Source organism: Triturus cristatus, chromosome 4_1 (assembly GCF_964204655.1).
Source record: "Triturus cristatus chromosome 4_1, aTriCri1.1, whole genome shotgun sequence".
NCBI classification, from domain to species: Eukaryota; Metazoa; Chordata; class Amphibia; order Caudata; family Salamandridae; genus Triturus; species Triturus cristatus.
The window spans coordinates 59,429,500-59,456,437 of record NC_140585.1 but is presented as its reverse complement, the minus strand read 5'-3'; the positions used below and the strand labels follow the sequence as shown (position 1 = coordinate 59,456,437).

General features: G+C 47.9%; 1 protein-coding gene across 2 annotated transcripts in view; it reads right to left on the bottom strand.

The window, feature by feature from the left end:
* LOC146839504 (uncharacterized) overlaps window positions 1–20,583 on the bottom strand; it is an 89,156-nt gene extending 68,573 nt beyond the window's left edge. The window contains exon 1 of one of the 2 annotated variants that reach the window (XM_085651555.1): window positions 20,404–20,583. The gene's annotated coding sequence lies outside the window, so the exon portion shown is untranslated. Of the gene's footprint in view, window positions 1–799; window positions 950–20,403 lie in introns of those variants that run through there. The other variant, XM_085651556.1, reaches the window with a different exon arrangement.
* Between the last annotated feature and the right edge of the window lie 6,355 nt (window positions 20,584–26,938).

Genomic DNA, 26,938 nt, shown 5'->3' with positions numbered 1-26,938 from the left:
TATGTTCCACTGCTTGAAAGGCCTCCTACCTGGCAGACCCAAGGTTAGTGCACACACACACACAATCCCTGCAGCGGACACACAACCTCTGCAGCAGATAATGCTATAAGCCAACCTATGCCGCTGGAACCTATTGAAATGACTGAGGTTTTACCTAGACTGAGATATGAAAACAGGGGCAAAGGGGCAAGGGGCAGCAGGGGAGCCCTGCCGTTCAACTGCCTGGGGGACATGCCTATGACACAGGGGTACAGGTGGGCAAGTCAACAAACTGACAGCGAGAGCCGAGCAAAGAGTGTGCACAGATTTCTCATAGAGCGCTAAGATGCAGTGCAATGTGAACAGATTTTTCACAGTGCAGTAAGATGCAGTGCAGTGGTACAAACTCCTCAGTACAGTAAGATGCATTGTAGTGACACAGATTCCTTACAGTGCTGTAAAGTGCAGTGTGCACTGATCTGTCAGTGCATTAAGATGCAGTGCAGTGTGCACAGATTCCTCACAGTGCAGTAAGATGCAGTGCACAGATTACTCACAGTGCAGTTAGATTTAGTGCAGCATGCACAGATTTCTCACAATGCAGTGCAGTGTGCACAGATTTCTCACAGTGCATTAAGATGCAGTGCAGTGCACAGATGCTCTCTTTAAAACAAATGATGACCACAAACACCCCCAGCGCCGGACGCAAAGCACCCTCAGCGGTCCCTTGATAGAAGAGGCCGGCTCCTGCTAGAGAGTTCTTTCAGGATCATTCAATCTATTTCTACAAACACGGCACAAGGTGCTGACAATCTCCTACCTGAGCAGAAACCTGTGCAGACATTTCCAGGCTCTCTCCTCCTCCTATGGCTGGGGTGGGGCAGGGGCAGATTTGTGGTCTGGGGTAGGAGGGGGGTCTATAAGGGTCTGAAGATGAAGATCACTGCACAGAGAGACAGGGCGTCCTTCCTCCTCTGCAGCTGGCTGAACACGGAGGGAGAGGCCGGAAATGATGTCAACATCTGCTGCTTGTACTGTCTCTGCCACCGCCGATCAGGAACAGGAAACCCTTCTCCCTTTCATACAATGCATCAGTGGATTTCATCAGCAGGCGAGGCGCGCCCTCTGCTGGCTACTTAAAGAACCATCACATCCAGTCTCCAGGAGTGAATATACACAAACAAGCATTTTGTGGCAGGAAATGACTGGGTTTTTAGATGTCACAGAAATTGATGTTTTTAAGATACACACAGTCCTCGTACAGGGTCTCACCCTTGGTTGCTGCTGTAAAAAAGTATTTACAGCTTTACTTCACGAGCATCTTCAAAACACTGATGCAGAGGACTAAAGAGTATTTACAGAAAGTTGTCAACTGGAAGTGGCAGTTTATATTTCATTAAATATATGAGAATATGTGTTAGTGGTGAATTAAACAGGTCAGCTTATTAGTTGTTCCATTTTATTTTTTTTAAACACTTTATTTATCTGGTTTTTCAAATACACATCATGGTACATAGCAAAGTAAAAATACCATGCAATTGTATACACCAGACCAAATATAGTGTGGCTTAAGTCATATGTCAAAGCGAAAATTAAAAGATCAGACTTTTTCTAATCTTCCTGTGTTTTTGGGTTATTCCTTATCATAGCTGCCAAGGTTCTAGATTGCTATGAGTGACATTTCAAAGACAATGAGTGACACTTTCTGGCTAGCATAATTAAACGAAGAAGAAGAGGAAAGCGTATAAATATCAGAAATTACACCCATCTAAGCAACAAGAAACTAAAACGTTAAGCGCCTCAAAGCACCAGAAATCAAGGGCACTAACCTAGTGCCCTTGTAAAGTCAGAGGCACAACACTACTGTTAACTGCTGCAACTAGTTCAATATCTAAAGCACTCCTAAAACCATGTTTAAGCAATAGCTGTGTCACCTATGGTTTCACCATTAATTTTCGCCATGCATTCCCTGGTGTAAAGCTGTTTCTGTGATATCGCCTGATGGAGCTAAACCTGTTTGTCTATTTCTGTATTACACATGCAGCAGAAATGGTGTAATTCATAAGGATTTAGGCTGACTGCTGTGATTTCTGGCTCGAATCAGGAGACACGCTGGACGTGAGAGGAGCTCTCTGACTTGGTGGATGTCACCAGCTTCAAAGTACTAGTGTTGCCAGGCGACAGCAACAATTCCAGGGGCCCGGGCAGGTAGGAAATTGAACTAGGGACATGTTGCCACAGCCTTGGATACCTGTTGGGAGGACGGGCCGGTGTTCTATAGGCACAAAAATACGGGGAGCTCAAAATAACATTACACCCGCAGAAAAGCAATTAGTCATTCCAGCTTTCACCAGCCTTAGTACACCCACTGGGCCCTAGGCTTTTTGCTGCCAATCAAACGAGGCAAAGGAGGAACATCACCGTCAGGGCGGCTCTCTCCCGGGTCCTGTCTTGTAGGTTGTGAGAGGCCCGAGACAGAATTCCGCTGCCTCACCCTTCATAATTATAGTCACCTAACAGTAGTCTAGGTCACAGTCTGGCAGGCTGCTGTATTTTAAAACACACTCACTGACAACTCACAGTAGCAAAATAAAAATCATTCATTATAGCTGAGATTCTGCGCCACGTGCCCACAACCTCAGATTAGTGGCATCAGTATGGCCAGCCCTGCCACATACCATGCATCAGGCGTTAGACTAACGCATTTCAGTGTGGCGGTCCACATCACCGCACTGAAATCCGAAGTCACACATTATAGCGCCTCCTCAGCTGCTATAATGCACCATGACTGAGTGGCAATGCATGTGTGCGCTCTTCCCGTTAGGTTTCAGGGGCGTGCTCAGGATCTGCTCCTCGCAGCTCTCTACTTTGTCCCAATGTATTGGGACTGGACACACCACGGGCCGATACGACGCGGCATCACCCTTCATAATTATAGTCAGCTAACAGTAGTCTAGGTCTCAGCCTGGCAGGCTGCTGTATTTGAAAACACACTCACTGACAACTCACTGTAGTAAAATAAAAATCATTCATTATAGCTGAGATTCTGACTGCCACGTGAGCTGGCGCACCACATGCCCACAACCTCAGATTTGTGGCATCAGTATGCCAGCCCTGCCACGTACCATGCATCAGACATTAGACTAACGCATTTCAGTGTGGCGGTCCGCATCACCGCACTGAAATCCGAAGTCACACATTATAGCACCTCCTCAGCTGCTATAATGCACCATGACTGAGTGGCAATGCATGTGTGCGCTCTTCCCGTTAGGTTTCAGGGGCGTGCTCAGGATCTGCTCCTGTAAGCTCTCTACCTTGTCACAATGTATTGGGACTGGACACACCACGGGCCGATATGATGCGGCATCACTGAGGAGTCACTACCCTATGACTTGGCTACTTAGATGATTAAAATATAATTGTGAAGCCTTGAGACATTTTAATAAGTAAGGGGCTGAGTCACGGGGAAAACCTGCAGTGCTGCCGGCAAGTCCTACCCTCAGCGTTGCGAGTGTGTGGCATTTGAGGAAGTGTTCACTAACACTTGTCAGGGTGTTGGGCAAATTAATGGTAGCTCAGGTCCTCTTCGCCGCTCGCATCACAGCAATGTGGATGAGGATCGATTCCCGGACCCAGAGTTGGCCACGCCTGACTTGCCATTTTGGTGAAGCTGGTCAGAATTGCCATATGCTCACCAGCCCAGCGGTATGGATTCCGTGAGTTACCATGTGACGCACACACAGGCTGAGCCCACCTTTCCACTTGGTGGGTTGAGCCATACTTTCAGGCTCCAATCCTACTTTTTCACCCTTCCTTTTGCTCTGTGCTCTTGCTTGCACACACACCAATTCAGGGATACCCAGCATTCCTGCATGGGTTTTTAATTCAACCTCAACCCAGGCTGAGGTTTCCAGGTCATTGCCAAGCAGACATGCAGCTGGTAACTTTTGAGAGACCACTACCTGTTTCAGGCTAGTCACCCCCCCCCCCCCAGCCTAATGTCACCATAGCCATTGGATGATTAGTGGTAACACTGTCAGCATTGGTGACTGTGTAAGTACGCCCAATCAAGTATTGCTCAGGGGAAACCAGTGTGTCTCTCACGTTGCCCCTGCTGTCAACACTTTGATTAGATTAAGGGACCACCTAAAGTGGAAATAAACAGTTACGTGTTTTCGGCCATCCAGATTAGGTCCTCAGGCCCCCAGTGGCCCTTCACAAATGCAGGATCACTATCCTCCCCGCAGGAAAACGACTGCAACACCAGAAGCTGGCGGGCTCCCAATTTGGAGAATAATTTTGCCTCTGGCGGAGGTGGGAGCTACAGCTGCTCCAGGGAGCCAGTCGTGGGTGCACACAAGGCACGACGAGACCTCCAGTCACGCTATTCTTAACAACATAGTACTTTGTGGCGTGGGTCCGGGGAGAGGGAGCCGGTGACCTCAGACTGAGGCCGCAATGTCAGGCACTGTCGTCCTCCCAATCTGCTGCCAGCTTGGATATTGCGTACGCAGCAAACTTCTCTCAACACTGCTCGGACACCACACGCTAACGAATGTGAACTAGCAGAGATTTCCGGCTGTAATCTCAGGCCCATCGTACTCAGCAAACTTCCCGCACACTCCTCGAACTCACGCTACTGCCACCCCAGGTGTGCCACTGAACGTCACCAGCTCAGTCTTCGGCACTGTCTGATCACTGCACACATCAGGAGGGTCCTTGTCCTAACCGACAATCACTTCCACCTGTTTACACCGAACTCTGCGCGGTCCTTACGATCTTGTGGAAACTGGGAGCTCTTTTCTGTCCCTGGGAACTCGTGGACAGGAGGCCAGTCAACATGCCCTTAGAGAGTGCTTGGCAACCGGGCCACGACAGTTGCCAATTAGCTGCAGGCCAGCAACATCCAGGCAAAATCCACCAAGTGATAGTCTCCTTCCTAGAGCATAATAAGCCCCAGGCCACCACAAGTCTGCAGATAATCCAGTTGCAGCCCCCCTCCCCAATAGTTCTTCTTGTTGATGTTCCAGCGTTGAACCAGCGAAGTTGGCCTGGTATATGCTGGTCACTAGTTAAAGTGGCCACCTTGCACCAGTACAATTCGACTCTTATGGTAGCTAGGTTAAAGACAACCTTTTAAAGAAAGCTATCCTAGTGGTAGCTGTGGAGAGCAGCCTCCAGGCTAAGTCTCAGAGGAATGTAAAGCAGCTTGTTTTACCTTATAATCTCTTGAATCACTAAATGAAAGGACACCAAACAGATATATATATATAAAATATATATGTATTTATTACTAGACACACTCTACTAATCTCTTTATGAGATTAGAAGTCAGGAACATATGCACAAATCAACGTGTCACAACAAGTTAAGCACAAATACGGCTGGGGCCCTAGGGGCGTACCAGACCATATAGTAAAAAAGAGGTTTAGGAATATCGACTTGAGAAGGGACAAGGCCTAGGGCCTTCAGAAGCGCTGGGGCCTCACTTATCCACCCAAGGCCGGTAAGTAAAGGACCCATGGGAGACGCATGTAGTGTGAGAACACAGTCGCGGATCCCAATAGACTTCAATGGAGCAAGTCGTGGTTGGAATTTTAAAGTTTTAGGATACTTCGGGAGAGTCTACAAGCATGTCACTTACAGGGTAAGTCGTTCTAGAGCCAACACACACAGGAGTACCGTAGTGCTGGAGCTACCTCACCCAGGGAAGCCGGGTGCATAGGTGTCTTTTGGTGTCGAGTCGCGGCGTCGTTTTCAATGGGACCTGAAAGCAAAGGAGACAGTGTTCAAAGTCACTTGCCAGTGACCCGGGGCGAGGAAGCTGGATGCCCACAGTAGTCGGGTGATTTCAGGTGATCACGGGTGTCTTGACTCTTCAGCCACGAGGTCCAGGAGGCGTCGACAACGACCAGGAGCTGGATTCGGCGTGTCCCACGGAGTCTGCAGCTTACTGCGATGTCGGCGACCAGATTGGAGCCAACAAGCCTTGGTAACAGCAAGTCTCGTGGAAAGTGTAAAAAGTCAGCGGTGCAGACCAGCAAGGTCTGAGGGACTCACGCAGCGAGGGAAATTCAGGGCAGGCCTGGAGCAACCAGGGGAGCCTTTTGGTTTTGTAGAAAGGTTTTCAGGGGACCCACAAGCCAACCAGCAAGGGATCGCGAAGACGCCTCGGAAGGATTCACTTCACAGGAGCCCACGGTCACTCAGGACGAGGTAGGCCTCTGATCTTCGGTGGAAATCCTGCAGGAGGCTTGGACCACAAGTGGTCCAATGCACAAGTTCGTAGAACGTCGTGAAGGGATTGCACTCGACAATAGTGCACGGTACCCGGGTATTGCTGTTCCTTGTCACTCGTGGGGTCCATTTGCCTCAGCTTCGCTGGGGACTCACGATGGCCTTGGCGAAGTCAGGAAATCCACTTCCGGGGCTGGAGGGACTTCGAACTCCGGCGGGAGCGGGAAAGTTTGCGACCATTGATTCAAAGTTTTGGTGCCTGCCAAGCAGGGGAGTCACTCCTTGACTCCAAGGGAGATTCTTTAGTCTTCCAGAGGTAGTGGAACGTCGAAGGTCCAGGATTCTTCTTCAGGGCGTCATCCAGGGATATCTAGTTTGCAATGGCAAGGCTGCTTCCCTAACTTATACTAAAGGAAAGGGAGGGACTAGCTCTATGACCCCACCTATGGGAGGGTCAGGGAGTGGGTGGCTACACCCACTTCCCTTTGTCCAGTTTCATGCCAGAGCAGGGGCAGGTAGCCCCTGAACTGGTTTGAGCTGGTATATGCACAGAGGAGCCTACTGCTCCCCCAGTGCAGGACTTCAAAGCACTCTAGGAGTGCACCCACCCAGCCCCAATACACTAAATCCTGTCTGGAAGGTGGCTACACCTCCCTGTGACAGGATGCCTATTGTTGGGCCTCCTCCACTGCGAGTTTCAGTCAGCAGAAGGATGGCAGCCCAGTGTCTGTGCTGGTGGCATCCATTTTGTGATGCCAGGGCTCTTTCAGGATTCTACCATGTTTCCACAGTAGGTACATGTCTACCCCTCTAGAAGGGTGGGATCATACTCCCACACCAGTTACTGGTGTGGGGGTATGATTCCAAAGCGTTTGACACCAGAGAGGTTATAATGCACTTAAGAGTATATGGTTTAACCGCATCCACAAACAGCCACAGAGAATAGACTCTGAGAGCTGCAGAGGGGCCCTGCTCAGGCAGATGCACCACCTCACATGGAAACCAAGCACCCTGCCCTCTGGATTGACAGGGCCTGCCTTAGGGGCGACTGATAGGTTTTTATGTGTGTGCAGGTAGACATATAGGGTATCTATATCTCAGTGAGGAGTGCTAACACTACCTCCCCCAGGCTGCAGTAGCAGGCCCGTGGTGTCAGATTTAGTCTGCTTCCCAGGGGTGGCATAATACATGCTTCAAACCCTGGTAGGCCTGTGACATACCTATACCCTTGGTACCTAAGGTACCATATACTAGGGGCTCATAAGGTACCACAGTATCCAATCACTAGTGCATCTAATATACACTCCAAGTTGTTTAGAGAGAACAGAGAGACTGGGGCCCTGATTAGCAGGGACCCAGCCAGACTATAGCCAGAAACCAGTGTTAACATCAGAAACAAGTGGGGGCAACATAAGTGCAGATCCTACTCTCCTACAGTTTCCAATCCCCAAAGCGTCTTTAACTCCTGAAGGCACGGCCCGGTGGTTATACCCACAATGGCCTATGAAGATGAGATCAGCTCAAAAGGCTACCTTTGAAATGTACGGGCCCTCTCTAAATGTTGTCATGTCTGACATCCTACCCTGGGAGGCTTGATCAGTATCTTTAGTGTGGCCACAACCCTGCCTCTTGGAATGCAGGTGCAAATTCCACCCCCTCTTAACCAACACAGGAAGGCCCCTCAGAGTGAGAGGTCTACAGTATCCTTTGGGCCCCTAGTTTATGGCTGTCTAATAAGAAATGCACAGATGTAGCCATCCCCCCAGCAGCCAGCTGTGAAATGGAGAGAGGCAGATAGGCATACAGAACCATGAGTAGAGGCATTCCCACTTTCCCAAAATGGTATTTCCACCGTCATAATGTCAAATTTACTCGCACCATCGGAGCTGGTTCGCCATTACGAACTCATTGATATCAAACACTATACTCACACTCTTCTGCATGCAGGAAATCCCCCTCAATAGCCTTTCCACAGATCCCTCAGGGCAATCCAATACGAGGAACAGGCCCTACTGTACCAAACACACTACTCAGTGCCATTCACTACCAGTATATGTAGCGTACACACGCACATGCCCTACCTCTTCCCGACACTGCATCCTGTCCCCAGGGAGTACTCAGATATAGCAAGAGACATGCAGAACCTTGGCAAGCGTCTTCTTAAATGCCAAGCCTAGTAACAGTAACCTGCACACACAGGCCCCGTCATGGCAAATCTGTGGCACATTTAAAGAACTACCTCCGTGGGTGGCACGACCAGTTCTGCTGGCCCACGCAGGAGGTGCCCTAGGTATATGTCTTACCTATAGACAAGGTACTTGCTGCTAACTCAATTTAGCCAATCATCTGTACACTAATCACCAGTATGTATATGACAAGCACATCACCTTGGCACTGAATGGCAATGTAAAAAGCGATCAAAGTCCTTAGGCTATTACATAGATCAGCGGAAAACCAGTAGGGACAAAACCAAAAAAAAAGTTGAGGGAAAGCACCCTAGAAAGGGCCACCTCCTACAGAATTAATTAGGATTGGTATGTTTGATATAAAGGTAACAAAGATCTGTGCAGTATGTGCATAAACACATTTATAAAGGAGGACGGTTGGAACCTGGGACCTCTTAACTATCTCATTAGAGATGAGATTGGTAACCCAAAAATACATTGATCCCTCCCTTTGGTTCATTTATACCGTTCGGTGATTGGGATTAAATCCCAGTTCGAAAGCTATAAAGTTGGTTCAAGTATTGGTACCACTAAACAGCACATTACACCTATATCCCTTGAAGACTCAAATTCACGTCAAACTTAAATGACATTTTCAGCTCTGAAAATATAATTCAACTATTGGCAATTTATAAATAATGTTTATTACATTTCTTTTCCTGGCCATATTTTAGAACTCTCATTCCCTCCCGTACAATTTTCTTTCTTTCATATTTTGGCAGATATCTATTAATTACTTTACTCCACCCTTCGTGTGTTTTCTCTCTGTATCCCTCTTATTTCTCTTCTCTGGCCTCTTCTTGCTTTTTCTGCTCGCTCATCTTGTTCTCCCATTCCTGCTGAAGTGACAACTAGAGCAGAATGACTTCAAGGGTCTCTTGGAATCCTTCATGTAGGCTTCATATCATAGCACAATCCTCACCAACACACCGTTGATGAGAGAGTGCGGCAACCCCTTGTAGCATTGTCATACAAGCAGCCCTGGGTGCTTGTAATAACTCACACATTTGGAAGTCGTGCTGAAGTCTCACTCAAAGATGCCTAATATTTCCAAACTATGTGGCAGAACTAGAACTTCACACATGACTTTGCTCGGACGTCTGCTGTGTACCAAGTCGCACCTGACTATTCTGCACAGAGCAGACCCTCTTACAGCAAGTGATCCTAAAGATTCCTGTACAGAGAGGAGAGGCCAAGAAGAGTGACTGACAGTCCCGCCAACATCTGCTAAGACTGACACCCTGCAAAAAGACACACTGTAGATACGCCTCATACACACACACAGCCTGCAAAGACAACTCTACCCTGTTCACATGCACACACATCCAACCTGCAGAGGTACATCAAAAACACAGACATGTATGTTCCACTGCTTGAAAGGCCTCCTACCTGGCAGACCCAAGGTTAGTGCACACACACACACAATCCCTGCAGCGGACACACAACCTCTGCAGCAGATAATGCTATAAGCCAACCTATGCCGCTGGAACCTATTGAAATGACTGAGGTTTTACCTAGACTGAGATATGAAAACAGGGGCAAAGGGGCAAGGGGCAGCAGGGGAGCCCTGCCGTTCAACTGCCTGGGGGACATGCCTATGACACAGGGGTACAGGTGGGCAAGTCAACAAACTGACAGCGAGAGCCGAGCAAAGAGTGTGCACAGATTTCTCATAGAGCGCTAAGATGCAGTGCAATGTGAACAGATTTTTCACAGTGCAGTAAGATGCAGTGCAGTGGTACAAACTCCTCAGTACAGTAAGATGCATTGTAGTGACACAGATTCCTTACAGTGCTGTAAAGTGCAGTGTGCACTGATCTGTCAGTGCATTAAGATGCAGTGCAGTGTGCACAGATTCCTCACAGTGCAGTAAGATGCAGTGCACAGATTACTCACAGTGCAGTTAGATTTAGTGCAGCATGCACAGATTTCTCACAATGCAGTGCAGTGTGCACAGATTTCTCACAGTGCATTAAGATGCAGTGCAGTGCACAGATGCTCTCTTTAAAACAAATGATGACCACAAACACCCCCAGCGCCGGACGCAAAGCACCCTCAGCGGTCCCTTGATAGAAGAGGCCGGCTCCTGCTAGAGAGTTCTTTCAGGATCATTCAATCTATTTCTACAAACACGGCACAAGGTGCTGACAATCTCCTACCTGAGCAGAAACCTGTGCAGACATTTCCAGGCTCTCTCCTCCTCCTATGGCTGGGGTGGGGCAGGTGCAGATTTGTGGTCTGGGGTAGGAGGGGGGTCTATAAGGGTCTGAAGATGAAGATCACTGCACAGAGAGACAGGGCGTCCTTCCTCCTCTGCAGCTGGCTGAACACGGAGGGAGAGGCCGGAAATGATGTCAACATCTGCTGCTTGTACTGTCTCTGCCACCGCCGATCAGGAACAGGAAACCCTTCTCCCTTTCATACAATGCATCAGTGGATTTCATCAGCAGGCGAGGCGCGCCCTCTGCTGGCTACTTAAAGAACCATCACATCCAGTCTCCAGGAGTGAATATACACAAACAAGCATTTTGTGGCAGGAAATGACTGGGTTTTTAGATGTCACAGAAATTGATGTTTTTAAGATACACACAGTCCTCGTACAGGGTCTCACCCTTGGTTGCTGCTGTAAAAAAGTATTTACAGCTTTACTTCACGAGCATCTTCAAAACACTGATGCAGAGGACTAAAGAGTATTTACAGAAAGTTGTCAACTGGAAGTGGCAGTTTATATTTCATTAAATATATGAGAATATGTGTTAGTGGTGAATTAAACAGGTCAGCTTATTAGTTGTTTCATTTTATTTTTTTTAAACACTTTATTTATCTGGTTTTTCAAATACACATCATGGTACATAGCAAAGTAAAAATACCATGCAATTGTATACACCAGACCAAATATAGTGTGGCTTAAGTCATATGTCAAAGCGAAAATTAAAAGATCAGACTTTTTCTAATCTTCCTGTGTTTTTGGGTTATTCCTTATCATAGCTGCCAAGGTTCTAGATTGCTATGAGTGACATTTCAAAGACAATGAGTGACACTTTCTGGCTAGCATAATTAAACGAAGAAGAAGAGGAAAGCGTATAAATATCAGAAATTACACCCATCTAAGCAACAAGAAACTAAAACATTAAGCGCCTCAAAGCACCAGAAATGAAGGGCACTAACCTAGTGCCCTTGTAAAGTCAGAGGCACAACACTACTGTTAACTGCTGTAACTAGTTCAATATCTAAAGCACTCCTAAAACCATGTTTAAGCAATAGCTGTGTCACCTATGGTTTCACCATTAATTTTCGCCATGCATTCCCTGGTGTAAAGCTGTTTCTGTGATATCGCCTGATGGAGCTAAACCTGTTTGTCTATTTCTGTATTACACATGCAGCAGAAATGGTGTAATTCATAAGGATTTAGGCTGACTGCTGTGATTTCTGGCTCGAATCAGGAGACACGCTGGACGTGAGAGGAGCTCTCTGACTTGGTGGATGTCACCAGCTTCAAAGTACTAGTGTTGCCAGGCGACAGCAACAATTCCAGGGGCCCGGGCAGGTAGGAAATTGAACTAGGGACATGTTGCCACAGCCTTGGATACCTGTTGGGAGGACGGGCCGGTGTTCTATAGGCACAAAAATACGGGGAGCTCAAAACAACATTACACCCGCAGAAAAGCAATTAGTCATTCCAGCTTTCACCAGCCTTAGTACACCCACTGGGCCCTAGGCTTTTTGCTGCCAATCAAACGAGGCAAAGGAGGAACATCACCGTCAGGGCGGCTCTCTCCCGGGTCCTGTCTTGTAGGTTGTGAGAGGCCCGAGACAGAATTCCGCTGCCTCACCCTTCATAATTATAGTCACCTAACAGTAGTCTAGGTCACAGTCTGGCAGGCTGCTGTATTTTAAAACACACTCACTGACAACTCACAATAGCAAAATAAAAATCATTCATTATAGCTGAGATTCTGCGCCACGTGCCCACAACCTCAGATTAGTGGCATCAGTATGGCCAGCCCTGCCACGTACCATGCATCAGGCGTTAGACTAACGCATTTCAGTGTGGCGGTCCACATCACCGCACTGAAATCCGAAGTCACACATTATAGCGCCTCCTCAGCTGCTATAATGCACCATGACTGAGTGGCAATGCATGTGTGCGCTGTTCCCATTAGGTTTCAGGGGCGTGCTCAGGATCTGCTCCTCGCAGCTCTCTACTTTGTCCCAATGTATTGGGACTGGACACACCACGGGCCGATACGACGCGGCATCACCCTTCATAATTATAGTCAGCTAACAGTAGTCTAGGTCACAGCCTGGCAGGCTGCTGTATTTGAAAACACACTCACTGACAACTCACTGTAGTAAAATAAAAATCATTCATTATAGCTGAGATTCTGACTGCCACGTGAGCTGGCGCACCACATGCCCACAACCTCAGATTTGTGGCATCAGTATGCCAGCCCTGCCACGTACCATGCATCAGACATTAGACTAACGCATTTCAGTGTGGCGGTCCGCATCACCGCACTGAAATCCGAAGTCACACATTATAGCACCTCCTCAGCTGCTATAATGCACCATGACTGAGTGGCAATGCATGTGTGCGCTCTTCCCGTTAGGTTTCAGGGGCGTGCTCAGGATCTGCTCCTGTAAGCTCTCTACTTTGTCACAATGTATTGGGACTGGACACACCACGGGCCGATATGATGCGGCATCACTGAGGAGTCACTACCCTATGACTTGGCTACTTAGATGATTAAAATATAATTGTGAAGCCTTGAGACATTTTAATAAGTAAGGGGCTGAGTCACGGGGAAAACCTGCAGTGCTGCCGGCAAGTCCTACCCTCAGCGTTGCGAGTGTGTGGCATTTGAGGAAGTGTTCACTAACACTTGTCAGGGTGTTGGGCAAATTAATGGTAGCTCAGGTCCTCTTCGCCGCTCGCATCACAGCAATGTGGATGAGGATCGATTCCCGGACCCAGAGTTGGCCACGCCTGACTTGCCATTTTGGTGAAGCTGGTCAGAATTGCCATATGCTCACCAGCCCAGCGGTATGGATTCCGTGAGTTACCATGTGACGCACACACAGGCTGAGCCCACCTTTCCACTTGGTGGGTTGAGCCATACTTTCAGGCTCCAATCCTACTTTTTCACCCTTCCTTTTGCTCTGTGCTCTTGCTTGCACACACACCAATTCAGGGATACCCAGCATTCCTGCATGGGTTTTTAATTCAACCTCAACCCAGGCTGAGGTTTCCAGGTCATTGCCAAGCAGACATGCAGCTGGTAACTTTTGAGAGACCACTACCTGTTTCAGGCTAGTCACCCCCCCCCCCCCCCAGCCTAATGTCACCATAGCCATTGGATGATTAGTGGTAACACTGTCAGCATTGGTGACTGGGTAAGTACGCCCAATCAAGTATTGCTCAGGGGAAACCAGTGTGTCTCTCACGTTGCCCCTGCTGTCAACACTTTGATTAGATTAAGGGACCACCTAAAGTGGAAATAAACAGTTACGTGTTTTCGGCCATCCAGATTAGGTCCTCAGGCCCCCAGTGGCCCTTCACAAATGCAGGATCACTATCCTCCCCGCAGGAAAACGACTGCAACACCAGAAGCTGGCGGGCTCCCAATTTGGAGAATGATTTTGCCTCTGGCGGAGGTGGGAGCTACAGCTGCTCCAGGGAGCCAGTCGTGGGTGCACACAAGGCACGACGAGACCTCCAGTCACGCTATTCTTAACAACATAGTACTTTGTGGCGTGGGTCCGGGGAGAGGGAGCCGGTGACCTCAGACTGAGGCCGCAATGTCAGGCACTGTCGTCCTCCCAATCTGCTGCCAGCTTGGATATTGCGTACGCAGCAAACTTCTCTCAACACTGCTCGGACACCACACGCTAACGAATGTGAACTAGCAGAGATTTCCGGCTGTAATCTCAGGCCCATCGTACTCAGCAAACTTCCCGCACACTCCTCGAACTCACGCTACTGCCACCCCAGGTGTGCCACTGAACGTCACCAGCTCAGTCTTCGGCACTGTCTGATCACTGCACACATCAGGAGGGTCCTTGTCCTAACCGACAATCACTTCCACCTGTTTACGCCGAACTCTGCGCGGTCCTTACGATCTTGTGGAAACTGGGAGCTCTTTTCTGTCCCTGGGAACTCGTGGACAGGAGGCCAGTCAACATGCCCTTAGAGAGTGCTTGGCAACCGGGCCACGACAGTTGCCAATTAGCTGCAGGCCAGCAACATCCAGGCAAAATCCACCAAGTGATAGTCTCCTTCCTAGAGCATAATAAGCCCCAGGCCACCACAAGTCTGCAGATAATCCAGTTGCAGCCCCCCTCCCCAATAGTTCTTCTTGTTGATGTTCCAGCGTTGAACCAGCGAAGTTGGCCTGGTATATGCTGGTCACTAGTTAAAGTGGCCACCTTGCACCAGTACAATTCGACTCTTATGGTAGCTAGGTTAAAGACAACCTTTTAAAGAAAGCTATCCTAGTGGTAGCTGTGGAGAGCAGCCTCCAGGCTAAGTCTCAGAGGAATGTAAAGCAGCTTGTTTTACCTTATAATCTCTTGAATCACTAAATGAAAGGACACCAAACAGATATATATATATAAAATATATATGTATTTATTACTAGACACACTCTACTAATCTCTTTATGAGATTAGAAGTCAGGAACATATGCACAAATCAACGTGTCACAACAAGTTAAGCACAAATACGGCTGGGGCCCTAGGGGCGTACCAGACCATATAGTAAAAAAGAGGTTTAGGAATATCGACTTGAGAAGGGACAAGGCCTAGGGCCTTCAGAAGCGCTGGGGCCTCACTTATCCACCCAAGGCCGGTAAGTAAAGGACCCATGGGAGACGCATGTAGTGTGAGAACACAGTCGCGGATCCCAATAGACTTCAATGGAGCAAGTCGTGGTTGGAATTTTAAAGTTTTAGGATACTTCGGGAGAGTCTACAAGCATGTCACTTACAGGGTAAGTCGTTCTAGAGCCAACACACACAGGAGTACCGTAGTGCTGGAGCTACCTCACCGAGGGAAGCCGGGTGCATAGGTGTCTTTTGGTGTCGAGTCGCGGCGTCGTTTTCAATGGGACCTGAAAGCAAAGGAGACAGTGTTCAAAGTCACTTGCCAGTGACCCGGGGCGAGGAAGCTGGATGCCCACAGTAGTCGGGTGATTTCAGGTGATCACGGGTGTCTTGACTCTTCAGCCACGAGGTCCAGGAGGCGTCGACAACGACCAGGAGCTGGATTCGGCGTGTCCCACGGAGTCTGCAGCTTACTGCGATGTCGGCGACCAGATTGGAGCCAACAAGCCTTGGTAACAGCAAGTCTCGTGGAAAGTGTAAAAAGTCAGCGGTGCAGACCAGCAATGTCTGAGGGACTCACGCAGCGAGGGAAATTCAGGGCAGGCCTGGAGCAACCAGGGGAGCCTTTTGGTTTTGTAGAAAGGTTTTCAGGGGACCCACAAGCCAACCGGCAAGGGATCGCGAAGACGCCTCGGAAGGATTCACTTCACAGGAGCCCACGGTCACTCAGGACGAGGTAGGCCTCTGATCTTCGGTGGAAATCCTGCAGGAGGCTTGGACCACAAGTGGTCCAATGCACAAGTTCGTAGAACGTCGTGAAGGGATTGCACTCGACAATAGTGCACGGTACCCGGGTATTGCTGTTCCTTGTCACTCGTGGGGTCCATTTGCCTCAGCTTCGCTGGGGACTCACGATGGCCTTGGCGAAGTCAGGAAATCCACTTCCGGGGCTGGAGGGACTTCGAACTCCGGCGGGAGCGGGAACGTTTGCGACCATTGATTCAAAGTTTTGGTGCCTGCCAAGCAGGGGAGTCACTCCTTGACTCCAAGGGAGATTCTTTAGTCTTCCAGAGGTAGTGGAACGTCGAAGGTCCAGGATTCTTCTTCAGGGCGTCATCCAGGGATATCTAGTTTGCAATGGCAAGGCTGCTTCCCTAACTTATACTAAAGGAAAGGGAGGGACTAGCTCTATGACCCCACCTATGGGAGGGTCAGGGAGTGGGTGGCTACACCCACTTCCCTTTGTCCAGTTTCATGCCAGAGCAGGGGCAGGTAGCCCCTGAACTGGTTTGAGCTGGTATATGCACAGAGGAGCCTACTGCTCCCCCAGTGCAGGACTTCAAAGCACTCTAGGAGTGTACCCACCCAGCCCCAATACACTAAATCCTGTCTGGAAGGTGGCTACACCTCCCTGTGACAGGATGCCTATTGTTGGGCCTCCTCCACTGCGAGTTTCAGTCAGCAGAAGGATGGCAGCCCAGTGTCTGTGCTGGTGGCATCCATTTTGTGATGCCAGGGCTCTTTCAGGATTCTACCATGTTTCCACAGTAGGTACATGTCTACCCCTCTAGAAGGGTGGGATCATACTCCCACACCAGTTACTGGTGTGGGGGTATGATTCCAAAGCGTTTGACACCAGAGAGGTTATAATGCACTTAAGAGTATATGGTTTAACCGCATCCACAAACAGCCACAGAGAATAGACTCTGAGAGCTGCAGAGGGGCCCTGCTCAGGCAGATGCACCACCTCACATGGAAACCAAGCACCCTGCCCTCTGGATTGACAGGGCCTGCCTTAGGGGTGACTGATAGGTTTTTATGTGTGTGCAGGTAGACATATAGGGTTTCTATATCTCAGTGAGGAGTGCTAACACTACCTCCCCCAGGCTGCAGTAGCAGGCCCGTGGTGTCAGATTTAGTCTGCTTCCCAGGGGTGGCATAATACATGCTTCAAACCCTGGTAGGCCTGTGAAATACCTATACCCTTGGTACCTAAGGTACCATATACTAGGGGCTCATAAGGTACCACAGTATCCAATCACTAGTGCATCTAATATACACTCCAAGTTGTTTAGAGAGAACAGAGAGACTGGGGCCCTGATTAGCAGGGACCCAGCCAGACTATAGCCAGAAACCAGTGTTAACATCAGAAACAAGTGGGGGCAACATAAGTGCAGATCCTACTCTCCTACAGTTTCCAATCCCCAAAGCGTCTTTAACTCCTGAAGGCACGGCCCGGTGGTTATACCCACAATGGCCTATGAAGATGAGATCAGCTCAAAAGGCTACCTTTGAAATGTACGGGCCCTCTCTAAATGTTGTCATGTCTGACATCCTACCCTGGGAGGCTTGATCAGTATCTTTAGTGTGGCCACAACCCTGCCTCTTGGAATGCAGGTGCAAATTCCACCCCCTCTTAACCAACACAGGAAGGCCCCTCAGAGTGAGAGGTCTACAGTATCCTTTGGGCCCCTAGTTTATGGCTGTCTAATAAGAAATGCACAGATGTAGCCATCCCCCCAGCAGCCAGCTGTGAAATGGAGAGAGGCAGATAGGCATACAGAACCATGAGTAGAGGCATTCCCACTTTCCCAAAATGGTATTTCCACCGTCATAATGTCAAATTTACTCGCACCATCGGAGCTGGTTCGCCATTACGAACTCATTGATATCAAACACTATACTCACACTCTTCTGCATGCAGGAAATCCCCCTCAATAGCCTTTCCACAGATCCCTCAGGGCAATCAAATACGAGGAACAGGCCCTACTGTACCAAACACACTACTCAGTGCCATTCACTACCAGTATATGTAGCGTACACACGCACATGCCCTACCTCTTCCCGACACTGCATCCTGTCCCCAGGGAGTACTCAGATATAGCAAGAGACATGCAGAACCTTGGCAAGCGTCTTCTTAAATGCCAAGCCTAGTAACAGTAACCTGCACACACAGGCCCCGTCATGGCAAATCTGTGGCACATTTAAAGAACTACCTCCGTGGGTGGCACGACCAGTTCTGCTGGCCCACGCAGGAGGTGCCCTAGGTATATGTCTTACCTATAGACAAGGTACTTGCTGCTAACTCAATTTAGCCAATCATCTGTACACTAATCACCAGTATGTATATGACAAGCACATCACCTTGGCACTGAATGGCAATGTAAAAAGCGATCAAAGTCCTTAGGCTATTACATAGATCAGCGGAAAACCAGTAGGGACAAAACCAAAAAAAAAGTTGAGGGAAAGCACCCTAGAAAGGGCCACCTCCTACAGAATTAATTAGGATTGGTATGTTTGATATAAAGGTAACAAAGATCTGTGCAGTATGTGCATAAACACATTTATAAAGGAGGACGGTTGGAACCTGGGACCTCTTAACTATCTCATTAGAGATGAGATTGGTAACCCAAAAATACATTGATCCCTCCCTTTGGTTCATTTATACCGTTCGGTGATTGGGATTAAATCCCAGTTCGAAAGCTATAAAGTTGGTTCAAGTATTGGTACCACTAAACAGCACATTACACCTATATCCCTTGAAGACTCAAATTCACGTCAAACTTAAATGACATTTTCAGCTCTGAAAATATAATTCAACTATTGGCAATTTATAAATAATGTTTATTACATTTCTTTTCCTGGCCATATTTTAGAACTCTCATTCCCTCCCGTACAATTTTCTTTCTTTCATATTTTGGCAGATATCTATTAATTACTTTACTCCACCCTTCGTGTGTTTTCTCTCTGTATCCCTCTTATTTCTCTTCTCTGGCCTCTTCTTGCTTTTTCTGCTCGCTCATCTTGTTCTCCCCTTCCTGCTGAAGTGACAACTAGAGCAGAATGACTTCAAGGGTCTCTTGGAATCCTTCATGTAGGCTTCATATCATAGCACAATCCTCACCAACACACCGTTGATGAGAGAGTGCGGCAACCCCTTGTAGCATTGTCATACAAGCAGCCCTGGGTGCTTGTAATAACTCACACATTTGGAAGTCGTGCTGAAGTCTCACTCAAAGATGCCTAATATTTCCAAACTATGTGGCAGAACTAGAACTTCACACATGACTTTGCTCGGACGTCTGCTGTGTACCAAGTCGCACCTGACTATTCTGCACAGAGCAGACCCTCTTACAGCAAGTGATCCTAAAGATTCCTGTACAGAGAGGAGAGGCCAAGAAGAGTGACTGACAGTCCCGCCAACATCTGCTAAGACTGACACCCTGCAAAAAGACACACTGTAGATACGCCTCATACACACACACAGCCTGCAAAGACAACTCTACCCTGTTCACATGCACACACATCCAACCTGCAGAGGTACATCAAAAACACAGACATGTATGTTCCACTGCTTGAAAGGCCTCCTACCTGGCAGACCCAAGGTTAGTGCACACACAAACACAATCCCTGCAGCGGACACACAACCTCTGCAGCAGATAATGCTATAAGCCAACCTATGCCGCTGGAACCTATTGAAATGACTGAGGTTTTACCTAGACTGAGATATGAAAACAGGGGCAAAGGGGCAAGGGGCAGCAGGGGAGCCCTGCCGTTCAACTGCCTGGGGGACATGCCTATGACACAGGGGTACAGGTGGGCAAGTCAACAAACTGACAGCGAGAGCCGAGCAAAGAGTGTGCACAGATTTCTCATAGAGCGCTAAGATGCAGTGCAATGTGAACAGATTTTTCACAGTGCAGTAAGATGCAGTGCAGTGGTACAAACTCCTCAGTACAGTAAGATGCATTGTAGTGACACAGATTCCTTACAGTGCTGTTAAGTGCAGTGTGCACTGATCTGTCAGTGCATTAAGATGCAGTGCAGTGTGCACAGATTCCTCACAGTGCAGTAAGATGCAGTGCACAGATTACTCACAGTGCAGTTAGATTTAGTGCAGCATGCACAGATTTCTCACAATGCAGTGCAGTGTGCACAGATTTCTCACAGTGCATTAAGATGCAGTGCAGTGCACAGATGCTCTCTTTAAAACAAATGATGACCACAAACACCCCCAGCGCCGGACGCAAAGCACCCTCAGCGGTCCCTTGATAGAAGAGGCCGGCTCCTGCTAGAGAGTTCTTTCAGGATCATTCAATCTATTTCTACAAACACGGCACAAGGTGCTGACAATCTCCTACCTGAGCAGAAACCTGTGCAGACATTTCCAGGCTCTCTCCTCCTCCTATGGCTGGGGTGGGGCAGGTGCAGATTTGTGGTCTGGGGTAGGAGGGGGGTCTATAAGGGTCTGAAGATGAAGATCACTGCACAGAGAGACAGGGCGTCCTTCCTCCTCTGCAGCTGGCTGAACACGGAGGGAGAGGCCGGAAATGATGTCAACATCTGCTGCTTGTACTGTCTCTGCCACCGCCGATCAGGAACAGGAAACCCTTCTCCCTTTCATACAATGCATCAGTGGATTTCATCAGCAGGCGAGGCGCGCCCTCTGCTGGCTACTTAAAGAACCATCACATCCAGTCTCCAGGAGTGAATATACACAAACAAGCATTTTGTGGCAGGAAATGACTGGGTTTTTAGATGTCACAGAAATTGATGTTTTTAAGATACACACAGTCCTCGTACAGGGTCTCACCCTTGGTTGCTGCTGTAAAAAAGTATTTACAGCTTTACTTCACGAGCATCTTCAAAACACTGATGCAGAGGACTAAAGAGTATTTACAGAAAGTTGTCAACTGGAAGTGGCAGTTTATATTTCATTAAATATATGAGAATATGTGTTAGTGGTGAATTAAACAGGTCAGCTTATTAGTTGTTTCATTTTATTTTTTTTAAACACTTTATTTATCTGGTTTTTCAAATACACATCATGGTACATAGCAAAGTAAAAATACCATGCAATTGTATACACCAGACCAAATATAGTGTGGCTTAAGTCATATGTCAAAGCGAAAATTAAAAGATCAGACTTTTTCTAATCTTCCTGTGTTTTTGGGTTATTCCTTATCATAGCTGCCAAGGTTCTAGATTGCTATGAGTGACATTTCAAAGACAATGAGTGACACTTTCTGGCTAGCATAATTAAACGAAGAAGAAGAGGAAAGCGTATAAATATCAGAAATTACACCCATCTAAGCAACAAGAAACTAAAACGTTAAGCGCCTCAAAGCACCAGAAATGAAGGGCACTAACCTAGTGCCCTTGTAAAGTCAGAGGCACAACACTACTGTTAACTGCTGTAACTAGTTCAATATCTAAAGCACTCCCAAAACCATGTTTAAGCAATAGCTGTGTCACCTATGGTTTCACCATTAATTTTCGCCATGCATTCCCTGGTGTAAAGCTGTTTCTGTGATATCGCCTGATGGAGCTAAACCTGTTTGTCTATTTCTGTATTACACATGCAGCAGAAATGGTGTAATTCATAAGGATTTAGGCTGACTGCTGTGATTTCTGGCTCGAATCAGGAGACACGCTGGACGTGAGAGGAGCTCTCTGACTTGGTGGATGTCACCAGCTTCAAAGTACTAGTGTTGCCAGGCGACAGCAACAATTCCAGGGGCCCGGGCAGGTAGGAAATTGAACTAGGGACATGTTGCCACAGCCTTGGATACCTGTTGGGAGGACGGGCCGGTGTTCTATAGGCACAAAAATACGGGGAGCTCAAAACAACATTACACCCGCAGAAAAGCAATTAGTCATTCCAGCTTTCACCAGCCTTAGTACACCCACTGGGCCCTAGGCTTTTTGCTGCCAATCAAACGAGGGAAAGGAGGAACATCACCGTCAGGGCGGCTCTCTCCCGGGTCCTGTCTTGTAGGTTGTGAGAGGCCCGAGACAGAATTCCGCTGCCTCACCCTTCATAATTATAGCCACCTAACAGTAGTCTAGGTCACAGTCTGGCAGGCTGCTGTATTTTAAAACACACTCACTGACAACTCACAGTAGCAAAATAAAACTCATTCATTATAGCTGAGATTCTGCGCCACGTGCCCACAACCTCAGATTAGTGGCATCAGTATGGCCAGCCCTGCCACGTACCATGCATCAGGCGTTAGACTAACGCATTTCAGTGTGGCGGTCCACATCACCGCACTGAAATCCGAAGTCACACATTATAGCGCCTCCTCAGCTGCTATAATGCACCATGACTGAGTGGCAATGCATGTGTGCGCTGTTCCCATTAGGTTTCAGGGGCGTGCTCAGGATCTGCTCCTCGCAGCTCTCTACTTTGTCCCAATGTATTGGGACTGGACACACCACGGGCCGATACGACGCGGCATCACCCTTCATAATTATAGTCAGCTAACAGTAGTCTAGGTCACAGCCTGGCAGGCTGCTGTATTTGAAAACACACTCACTGACAACTCACTGTAGTAAAATAAAAATCATTCATTATAGCTGAGATTCTGACTGCCACGTGAGCTGGCGCACCACATGCCCACAACCTCAGATTTGTGGCATCAGTATGCCAGCCCTGCCACGTACCATGCATCAGACATTAGACTAACGCATTTCAGTGTGGCGGTCCGCATCACCGCACTGAAATCCGAAGTCACACATTATAGCACCTCCTCAGCTGCTATAATGCACCATGACTGAGTGGCAATGCATGTGTGCGCTCTTCCCGTTAGGTTTCAGGGGCGTGCTCAGGATCTGCTCCTGTAAGCTCTCTACTTTGTCACAATGTATTGGGACTGGACACACCACGGGCCGATATGATGCGGCATCACTGAGGAGTCACTACCCTATGACTTGGCTACTTAGATGATTAAAATATAATTGTGAAGCCTTGAGACATTTTAATAAGTAAGGGGCTGAGTCACGGGGAAAACCTGCAGTGCTGCCGGCAAGTCCTACCCTCAGCGTTGCGAGTGTGTGGCATTTGAGGAAGTGTTCACTAACACTTGTCAGGGTGTTGGGCAAATTAATGGTAGCTCAGGTCCTCTTCGCCGCTCGCATCACAGCAATGTGGATGAGGATCGATTCCCGGACCCAGAGTTGGCCACGCCTGACTTGCCATTTTGGTGAAGCTGGTCAGAATTGCCATATGCTCACCAGCCCAGCGGTATGGATTCCGTGAGTTACCATGTGACGCACACACAGGCTGAGCCCACCTTTCCACTTGGTGGGTTGAGCCATACTTTCAGGCTCCAATCCTACTTTTTCACCCTTCCTTTTGCTCTGTGCTCTTGCTTGCACACACACCAATTCAGGGATACCCAGCATTCCTGCATGGGTTTTTAATTCAACCTCAACCCAGGCTGAGGTTTCCAGGTCATTGCCAAGCAGACATGCAGCTGGTAACTTTTGAGAGACCACTACCTGTTTCAGGCTAGTCACCCCCCCCCCCCCCCCAGCCTAATGTCACCATAGCCATTGGATGATTAGTGGTAACACTGTCAGCATTGGTGACTGGGTAAGTACGCCCAATCAAGTATTGCTCAGGGGAAACCAGTGTGTCTCTCACCATAGTGACACTGGCAACTGTATCCCTCGGAGCTTCTATCCCAGTTCCATTAACCCAAAGGTATTGCAAGTATTTATTTAAGTTGGGTGGCCACACAGCTACAGTGGCAAACTCAGCTTCCCCTTCTGAAACTAGAACTGCTTCAGTGTGCATCCTGATTTGCTCTGGGCACACTGTTGATCCCACCTGTAGACTTGCCACCCCTGGTGTAGCTGTACTGGTTGCCTTAGGGGCCGTGTTGTGGGGGCAAGATTTATCTACAGTTAAGTGTCCCAACTTCTTACAGTTGTTACACCAGGCCTTTGAGTGATCAAAGTTCTTCCCCCTATAGGGCTGAGGTACATAGGGAGTAGTTTGGGACCCACCCCCCTGTACAGGTTTTTGGGGCTTTTCCAATTCTTGGGGAGAAATTAGACCTAGGTCTCCCAAATGCTGATGTAACTTTTCATTTGTGCAATTACTTAGTATATGTTCCTTCATAAACAAATTGTAAAGTCCAGTAAAATCATGCACATTGTGTCCAGTTAAACAATCATCCAGTGTCTTTACTGAGTAGTCTACAAAATGAATCCAGGACTGGGTCTGGGTTTTGTAAGCCCCCCTGAATCTAATTCTATACTCCTCAGTGGTGAGTCCAAATCCCTCAATCAGAGTCTTCCTCATCAGGTCATAGGACCCTGCATCTGGCCCAGAGAGGGTCAGAAGCGTGTCTCTGCAGTTACCAGAGAACAGTTCCCACAGGAGTACCCCCAGAGAGTTTTCTTCACCTTCCTCATTTCACAAGCCCTCTCAAAGGCTGTGAACCATTTTGTGATGTCATCACCCTCCTCAAATTTAGGGACAATCCCTTTGGGGATTTTAGGATCAGACGTTTCCTCCCTGTCCTTAGTTTTAGTAATGCTGCCACCATTGATGGGTGCTAAACCCATCTCCTTTCTTTCTTTCTTTTTCTAGAGCCAGGAGTCTGGACTCTAGATCCAATCTTTTGGCCAGCTTTGCTAAAAAACTGTCCTCCTCATTGGGGCTATTCCCAATGTCCTCACTGAAGCCTAAGCCACCTGTGTGGCCTCTACGTTTCCAGGGGTTGATGCTTGGAGTCAAGGGTATGGGGTCCCTTTCCTCCCTAGGGATGACTGGAGGGGGGGTCACTATCCCCCTCATCCTCCTCCCTTTCCTCATCTGAATGGTCATCACCATGTTCAGAGGGGTGGTCCTTAGCATACTTTGCCAGGAGCTCCTGGAGCCCTTGTTTGGTTGGATGCAGGCCCATTGGTATATTTTTAAGTTTGCATAAGGACCTTAACTCCTTGGTAGACAAGTGTAAGTAAGGTGTGAGGTCGAGCTCCTCAACCAGGTCCTGCATGTTATTGTTTTCACTAATAGCTGGGTTCTTTTGAGACATTCTAACCAAACAGTTCTAACCCTTCTACCCTTGACTACAGTGACTTTTATTTTTCAAAAATTCTAAAGGGACTTAAGCAAGGCCCTGACAAGACTTTTAGTAATTTGGAAAAAATGCCAATTTGTAAAAATCTGAATTCTAAAGGCAATTTAAGAGTTCTGTCGTGTGATCAGATGGTAACCAAGTAGTCCAACAAATGCAAGTTTGTATCCCACCGCTGATCCACCAATGTAAGAAAGTGGCTCTGTATATACTGCACCAAAGTAAGGTTCAGTGTATACAGAGTCCAACAGTCCCCAAAGGTTTGGCAGAGGGTAAAGTAAGATATAACCTTACTCTCTAAAGTGGTAGCTTGGTTGAGCAGTAAGGCAGTATCAGAGGACAGTGTAAAGCATTTGTTGTACACACTCAGTCAGAAAATGGTCTCACACACTCAAGAATGGAACTCTAGGCCAATTGGTTTGTAGGTAAAAATATATTGTTGTTTTATTATAGAACCACAAGTAGGTGTAAAAATACTTTCTCAGAGTGAGATGCTATAGTTGTATACTTTCAATAAGCAATAGACTTTTCAATGCAATAGATACAGTTGTTGCAATATGCTACACAATCCTAACACAATAATAACATTGAGCTCAATGGGAATTTTAAGCAAACTGTAATAACAATTACTTTACGTAGGTTTTTCTTACTCAGGGCTGGATCCTGGATTCAGCCCTGGTGCATCTCCTGTAAACAGTTGAAAGAAATCGTTTTTGTAAAACACGCGATTTTTAAGGAATATTTCAAAGTTGCAAAAATCGACACTTAAAAGAATTTTTGGTGAAAACCAGGCAATGTTATCCTGTGGCGGAAAATCAGGTTACTCGAAAATCACAGTTGTAATTACTTTTTAGGGTCAGTGCTGGGCACCAAGAGCCAGCACTGGGATCTCTCCTAGTAACAGGTGAGTAATTTTGTTTTCGTTGATCGGATGATTTCTAGTGCATATTTTAAAGTTTCAAAACTCGACACAGAAGAATTTCCAAGTGAAACCAGTCAATGTTACCCTATGGAGAAACTTTAGGTTATCGGCTTTCAGGTAAGTACTCGAATGGCAGTTCTACAGTTCTGGGGTTAGACTCAGGGGTCTCCCAGGTTCAGGTAGGTACAGTAGTTACACCCTCAGCGGCACAGGGGCAGCCGGGTGCAAAGAGAGTAGGCCCAATGTTAGCCTATGGCGGGTAGTGGGCCTTTGGTTGGTGGCTGCTAGCGGGCAGGCCACGTGGCTGTGGGAGCTGAGCTCCTGGTCACTTACACAGGGCAAGTGGAGAAGTAGAATAGAACAGATGCTGCACTTCCAGGGGCAGACAGGCGGCTGGGTGCAGGGTGCTTTTGAGCCATCGGGCACTCAATGGATTTCAATGGGAAAGCTGATTTTTAACAATTTTAGTTGTTTTAAACTCTTGTGTGTGATAACGTGTACCTCTGAAAACTCGAGCCTCTGCATTTCCGTGGACATTGACCGCGCAGCCGATTAAAGGCGCTGCTGCGGTGATTGCCGCCATTCCAGGGAAGCCCCTCGCTCCTGGACACGCCCACTGACGCTCGGCCACGCCCCCTCCCACACGATATAAATCGCACCTTTTCTCTAGCGCGTATTGGTGACAGACAGTGCTCCTGAGGCGGAAGCCGGGAGCGGGTGATTTTTAACAATTTTAGTTGTTTTAAACTCTTGTGTGTGATAACGTGTACCTCTGAAAACTCGAGCCTCTGCATTTCCGTGGACATTGACCGCGCTGCCGATTAAAGGCGCTGCTGTGGTGATTGCCGCCATTCCAGGGAAGCCCCCTGCCACACGATATAA